Below are 7,929 nucleotides of genomic sequence, written 5' to 3'. Positions count from 1 at the left end.
GGGGAACTGATCTCTGTCATCTGGAGATCAATTGTAGCAGTGGGAGATCTCCAGGTCCCACCTGGAGATTGGCAACCCTAGGGGGAAGTCAGCTGCACAGCAGGGGGTTGAAGAGAATGGTTTGATGGCTGCTGGGCCAAGATTGGCAACAATAGTTCCCCAGGAGCCCCATCGTAAATGCACCAAACAATTCCTCAAGATTTTCCAAAACACTTCTCTGTTTTGGGCTCCTGGGGAACTTTGAAGTAGCACCAAAGCTTTAAGATCTCTCCAGCTGTCACCTGGAGACTGGCAACAGCTTGTCTGGAGTGTGGGCAGCATGGCATTGTATCTGTCTGAGGTCCCCCTCTTCCTCCTCCTCCTCAAATCCCACCCTCAGCAGGCTTCATCCCTAAAATATCCTGGAAGTTTCCAACCTGGAGTTGGCAACCCTATCTGCCTGTCTGTCTTAAGTTTTACAACCCCCCCCACACACACACACACAGCCTCTGCCTAGGGAGCAGCTGACATCATTCTCCTCTCCCAACTGAAAATTCCAACTGCCTTGGGGGGGGGTGAGTTTCAGGTGTGGAATGGAGTGTAGTCCAATCAGCTTCCATATGTAAATGACCTTGGAACGCTGGCCGGGACTGCACAAAGCAGCCAATGAACCCAGCCAGTGTCTTCCGAGTGGCAGTTTTTTCGGCCTAACACTAAAGAAGTGCATTTTAGAACTTTGGCACCCAAAACTCTTTTATTATAAGGGAGAGATATGGGAGTGGCAATATAGCTGCCTGACACCAACTGAGAAGCTGGCTCTACATTCGATTTGCTTTAAAGAGTTCCTTAAAAAAATAAATAAAAAGGAGCTTGCACAGTGTGAATATGCATATAAGGGAATTCAAGGGCATTACTAAACATATTTCGCACTTGAAGTTCCCAGTGATTATTATAATTTGAATTCAGAGAACCAGCTTGAAACAAGGCCTTCTATTTCAGTAATCTTCACATCTCAAATCAGGTTGTGAAGAAGGCTTTTGTATTTTAGAACTGTGCTGGGGGGGGAGCACTTACTGCAATCTATGGCGAAATTTACCTCTCCTTTCTCTATTTCTCCCATCATTTATTTGAAGATCATTTTTTAAAAAGACGTGAATATCAAAGTTTTCAGTGGAAGTAATCACACTGTTGGAAAAAAATGTTTTAGGATTGCCAACAGGCCTGGAGAAAAAGAGGCTGTCCCATTAATGGAGATTTAATGGGCTGTTATTTACCTCCCTGCCAAGAAAACTCCCCACATTATGACCCACATTAAAGGGACAGGTCACTTTTCTCCAGACCTGTTGGCAACCATAAAACATGTCCTTTACAAATGAGGGGGAGGAACAGACTGTTGTATTGCTTGATCAGTAAGAAGGAAAGAAGTTTAAGTAGCCATTGTTGATCCATGGAGAATTATTTAAAAGATTAGTGTCAGTATCTTTTAGTTAGAGCCAGAGATCATAAAATAGTAAGCTCGGGTTGGGTTCCCACTTGGTGCTGGTGGGCGGGTGGCTACCAGGTCACCAGGGTCTATCCACGAGGCTGGCAAGGGGGACAGGCTTGGCAGTCATTCACATGCTGGGTGGGGGGACCAATGCACACCCGACTGCTCACTCGCTCCCTTCCTTCGTGGTGCACCGGCTGCTGCCTCTCTGGCCAGGTGTTCGGCATCTCCTCCTGAGAACACACATCTTTTAAAATTTTTAATTGCACCACACACATACACTATCTCTAGCCAAACTTGTAAAGCATTCCCTGCCAATAATATTTTTCTCCAGCAGTCCAAGATTAGCAGTAAACTCATTTTGCTAGGCTCAACCCACTTGTAAAAAACCTAAAAATTTAAAAGATGGAAAACCTAAGCAATAGTTGAGCTTGTACACTAATGAAGAAGGGAGGATGGCGGAAGGTGCTGAGTGGGAGGAACAACCTCAGTGGGCAGTGGAATGACCTCTGAGGGGCAGGAAAAGGATGGTGGGAAATTTGAGGGAATCTGTATGCTTTTGAATTACCTTTGGATAAAAGCAAAGCAAGGGGGGAAACCACCACAAAACTACTCTCAGAAAACCCAGGGATACAGCAACCAGAAAGCAATCTGAGCACTGAAGGGGGGGGGGAATCAATGCAGAACTAAAAAGAAAACCTGATGGACACGCACAGTGAAAGTGAGGGGAAATGAAGAATGAAAAAGAAAACCTGGTGGACATGCACGGTGAAAGTGAGGGAAAACACTCATGCATAAAAGACCAATATTTAATTTTGCTAGACTTGTAATGAGAATTAAATGATTCAAATAGTTTCTGTAAATGAATTTATTACAAGTTTGTTCAAATAGCACAATAAAGCATAATGGACTGAACAGCTTATTAAACCCATAAATGTCACTTTGTTATTAATAACACAGGTAAAGCAGTTTTACAATGATGTTCCGTTATCATTTAGACAATGAAAGACTGCATTTGTTATTTAAATATTTAGAAATATCCAGTTGTAGCAAATGCATTTTTAAATTATTCTAAATATGTCAATTATTCCACAGTGTAACAATACATTACAGCTGCCCCCAAACTCAATGCTATGCAGGGGTCATTTAGTAGAAAAAGAGGTGCAGGAGCTCATTAGCAGAGCTCATTAGCATAACTTATTTGCATATGCCACACACCCATGACATCACCAGAAGTGTGTCAGAAGGCAACACCCACTGCTCAGGCTCCACTGGACTGTTTTGGATTGCTAAATATGGGGGGGGGAACGTGCAGATCTGTCCTCGCAGAGGAGGGAGAGCTTGTACCTGAATAAAACTTGGTCTTAAAGGTGCCACTGGACTACTTTGGGTCGGGGACCTCTGCAACTTACGTGGCTGCTTCTTGCTCTGAGTGAGGGCTGCTTTGAACAGGGGGTGGGGCTTGTTGCATGTGCCCGCCCCCTGGGCTCTTTACTGCTGGAGATCCACCCCTGTGCGCTCCTGCAGGAAATGACCCCTGATGCTATGCTACATTCTCAAGCATTATAGAGAATTTTTTTTCTCTCAGTGGAGCTGTGGTGAGGTTTCAAATTACAGTTGTGTATTTGAAAGAATTGCTCTAGCTAAAATTTGAGTGTTCTGTCATTACAGACTGGTAGTAAGAGCCCACTAGAAATAAATCTAAGAACCTCTTGTGATGGAGCCTGAACATACATATAGAAACCCTAATTTCTGAAGGGCCTTTAAAATCTCTGTGATGTATACTGTGAAACATTGCCTGTTACGTGTTCTTAGCATGAGGGTGTAATGGCTATACTCTTAAGGAACGCTAACTTGTTTAAGAGCCTTCTCAACAGTGTCATTTAACTTCTTGTGCCTTTCTGCATGTGCTGTTAGAGCTCAGGCAGGTAGTTATCAGAGTAGCAGCATTTTCTGTCATGGTCATAGAAATTCCTTCCCAGCCAAGAGTAGCAGCATTTTCTGTCATGGTCATAGAAATTCCTTCCCAGCCAAATCACCATGCACCTCCTGCCAGTTTAAAGTCACCAGATGAAGTCTGTTCTATTTACCTCTACCTTTAGTGAAGGTATTTGATTCTTCTAAATTTGTTGGGTTGGATCCAGAGCTCTGTGGGTGCAAAGATCATGGATCTTTCTCTTATTCCCCTCTCCCCAGCAGTCCAGTCCTAGAAAAGTAGATTCCCAGAATCATAGGACGTGTGTGGACTAGTAGCCATGCAAATCCGTGTGTGTGTGGGGGGGGGGGGTTTGAGCTGCAATGTCAAGAGGGAAGGAAGTGAAATCACCCTCTCCTCCCTTTTCTGTCAAAACTGATTCCAGATAGGAGAGCATGGAAGAGAAATTTCACCTCCTTCCCTCCAAACTCTAGCACCCAGGTTCATGTTTTTTCAGGCTGGTCCCCACCTTGGGAATCAACTCTCCCATGGTCACAAAAGGCTTCCCTGAGTGGGTTTACCAGCCTCCAGTTGGGGCCTGGAGGTTTGGAATTACCACTGATGTAATTACAACCGATCTAATTCCTGCTCTTTGAATCACAACTACAGAGATCTGTTTCCCCTAGAGGAAATGGTGGCTTCAGAGGGCAGACTCTATGGCATCACATCACCACTGCTCTCCCTCCCCTCCACTCCCCAAACTCCACCCTCCACAGGTACTGCCCCCAAATCTCTAAGAATTTCCAAAGCTGGAGCTAAAACCTCTAGTGCATCTGCCAGCACTTTCTACTGACAGATCACTGGATCCAGCTCATTGTGTTTTTCACTGCCGGACCTACTTTACTAGTTTATCAGATTTTTTGCAGTAAGATGCTTTGAATATTATTAACAGAAATTTGAAATCTATTATATGTGTCCTCTCTCTTGACTGTGCTGCTGTTCCTTCCCTCTTAGCCCCTTATCACTTGGCTATCACGAAGTAACATGCTCAAGGGAGATATAACGTTCAACATAAAGAACGAAAATAGGGGACATATTTTTTGTCAGGTTTTGGGAAAGAGGGAAATAAGTTTTCAGCAGGTTTTCAGCTTGCTCTTGCCTGAGTTCAAATGTAAAACAGAAAAAAGCAGTGTGTTAAGAGCAGTGGCAGTGATTACTTCTGTTTACCCCATAATAAACAGAGATATAGTAACTCATCGGGAATAATTGCATGTGGTCTGAAAAAAGAGGGAAAGGCTGGGGGAAAGCCTTTGTTCTGTCTCCCCTAAATGATGCCCATGGGGGAAAGGCATAATTTTGCAGTCCTTGAAACAAAACTTACATTCCTTTAATTCAATGTGGTTTGGGCACAAATTGTCTTTCCACATAGGACATGTTTGATTCTATTTTACTCAGCACTGTGTGACATCATTCTTTAAACGTTTTAGCCTAACATTAAAAGTGTCAGCCACCTAGGGAACCAAATCCTGGCAGAGAGTGCTTAGCGTAAATGTTTTAAATAAATACAGCAGAGTGGTATATGTGTGTGTGTGTGTGTGTGTTACATGCTGTCAAGTTGCTTCCAACATGGTAACTCTATGAATTAATGGCCTCCAAAACATCCCAGTTCTCCAGATTACAGTCTGCCACTCTTAACCACTACACCAAACTGAGTCAGCCCTGATTACTACTTGGATGAGAGACCTCTCAGGAAGACTGCAGAGGAAGGCACTGGCAAACTACCCCTGCTTCCCACTTGCCTTGAATGCCCCTTGTTCAGGTCACCATAAGTCAGCTATGACCTGATGGCACTTCACACACACACACACTGTTGAGGTCCCTCCCCTCTCCAAACCCTGTCCTCCCTAGGCTCCATCTCCAGATCTCGAAGAATTTCTCAACCTGGTGTAACTAGCAGCACAGACCAGGTACCTGGGGTGGTTTTTCTTGAGACAGAAACACCCCAAAACAACCTCTGAATCTCATAAAGCCAGGCTTGGCTTAAATAGTGGCTTTTGCTGGGAGGCTAGGAGAACCACATTTTAGCTGGGAAAGCTTAGGCCAAGTGCCAGGCTAGCTGCATGGTCAGACATCCTCCATGCGACACCCCCCCCTTCTCTCCTGTTAGCTCAGTCCAAAAGGACTAAGAATGGGCAAATCTCTGCCCTTGCCTCTGGCATCTTCTACTGACCAAATGGCTAGTCTTTTGTCTGTCAGATGTACAGACAAGCAGGGACAAAGAGCCACTGGTCACTGTGTCTCTGACATTAATGGAATATGAAAAGTACTGAGACTTACTAGTGATTTCAGCTCAGAACAAGACGAGAGTAACCAGCTCACAGGCTGGTTTATATGTGCACAACCCCACACCCCAAACACACCCACACACAAGTGATTGGCTATTTACAGTGGCCGAGAGTTCCATAGGCTCTCAGCCGGGAGCCTAGCCTGCCGATAGGTGCCGTCTAGGATCCGCTTGTCCCATTGTTACTGAGAGCGAAGCTCAGTCGCTTCGCATGACCGCGTGGTGAAATGGCCGTGCACGCGGTCTGAGATGGATACATTACACCCTCCCCCCCCTGGTCCAAAAGACACCCACACACAAAGTCCTGCAAATAGGAGGTGTCTTTACGGGTTCTCGTAGAGCGGCGAGGTGTGGAAACCAGGGCAGAAGGTGACACCGGAGCACTCGGCTGAGAGATGGGTGGTGTTGGCGGTTATGGTGCTGGTAGCGCTGTTTCTTGGGGCCTGGTCATGCGGTCTGCTGGAGCTTCGACGGGAACCTCATTTCGCTGGGCCAGCTCGTCCAGTAGCTGAGGTGGAGTGGGAGTCTCCCGGATGTCTGGGTCCTCAAAGTCCTTGAGGTCGTGGGGCAGTACTCGTCACCACAGCTGATCGATGTGGCGGTGAAGTATCTAGCTGTCCTCACTGGAGACCTCGTATGACCTGGGTCCCCGGACTCTCACCACCCGGGCCAGAATCCATGGTGGGCCTTGCGCATAGTTCCGGGCGTAGACCGGGTCCTCAGAGAAAAACCCTCTGGCCGCCTCAGGTGACTCCGTGGCCGGTTCCTCTTCCGGTGCTCGATTGGGATGAAGGCAGTCCAGCCGGGTCGTCAGGTGCCATCTTAACAGGAGCTCCGCTGGGCTGCATCCCGTCGTGGTGTGGGGCGTCATTGTCTGGCCAAAGAGGAATGTGGCCAGCTTGTAGTCCAAGTCTTTGCTGTCCAAGTGGCGGAGTGCATCCTTGGTCATCCGAACCATGCGTTCGGCTTGGTCGTTGGTCGCTGGGTGGAACAGGGCTGATCTGACGTGGCGAATTCCGTAGTAATGGGTGAAGTCCTGGAATTTGCTAGAGGTGAAGGCCATACCATTGTCGGTGACCAGGGTGTTGGGAATACCCTGGGCACTGAAGATGTGCCACATGGCCCGGATGGCAGCTCTCAAGGAAGTGGACAGTACCGGAACGACCTCAAGCCATTTGCTGTATGTGTCCACAAGTATAAAAAATAGTTGACCCTGGAATGGCCCCGCAAAGTCCAAGTGGAGCCGAGACCAGGGCTTGTGCGAGGACTCCCAGGCTCTAGCGGGAGCCCGGGGAGGCTCGGGCCAGGATTCTTGGCAGGGCTGACACCTCTTGACCCGGTCCTCGATGTCCCGATCCAGCCCTGGCCACCCGGACCACCCCGGGATGTGTCTCGTGGAGCACTGTGAGGACTCGTTCCCGTAAAGGGGCTGGGATCACCATTCTGCTGCCCCACATCATGAAGCCTTTGTGGACCAACAGCTTATCCTTGCGGGATGCAAAGGCCATGAAGTCCGCCCCTTCTGGGGCTGTAGGCCACCCCCTTCTCACCTAGTCGAAGACGCAGCAAAGGATCAGGTCTTTGGCTGTGCGGCACACCACTTCCCGAATGTGCACCGGTTGATCGGGAAGAGCTTCCAGAAGTGCAACCTGATGAGCGGGTGCTGGGTCTGGATCCATCGATGGCAGCAGGAGATGGCTCAAAATGTCAGCATGTCCCATCGCTTTCCCGGGCTGATGGACAAGCATATACGGGTATCCTGCCAAAAAAACAGACCACCGGAGCACCTGGGGAGACGTCATCTGCGGGGTTTGGCGGTTGGGGGCCAGGAGGCTGAGGAGCAGTTTGTGGTCCGTTAGAATCATGAACGGCCGACCGTACAAGTAATGGTGAAGGTTTTTCACCCCCGTTACAATAGCCAGCGCCTCCTTGTCAATCTGCGCATATTTACATTCGGCAGATGACAGGGTGCAAGAATAATAAGCAACCGGAACCTCCCGGCCGGCCGGCAACTGGTGGCCCAAGACCACCTCAACCCCGTACAGAGCGGCATCGCAGGCCAGGACCACGGGAAGGGCCTCATTGAAATGGGAGAGGACCGAGTTGAAGACAAGAAGGTCCTTTGCCCCCTGGAAGGCAGCGGCTTGCTCTGGGCCCCAGACCCAAGGAGCGTTTTTATCCAGCAGACGGTGCAGAGGTTCTGCC

This window comes from Gekko japonicus, unplaced genomic scaffold, assembly GCF_001447785.1.
Source record: "Gekko japonicus isolate JY-2015 unplaced genomic scaffold, Gekko_japonicus_V1.1 scaffold873, whole genome shotgun sequence".
Lineage (NCBI taxonomy): Eukaryota > Metazoa > Chordata > Lepidosauria > Squamata > Gekkonidae > Gekko > Gekko japonicus.
Note: the sequence above shows the minus strand (reverse complement) of the source record.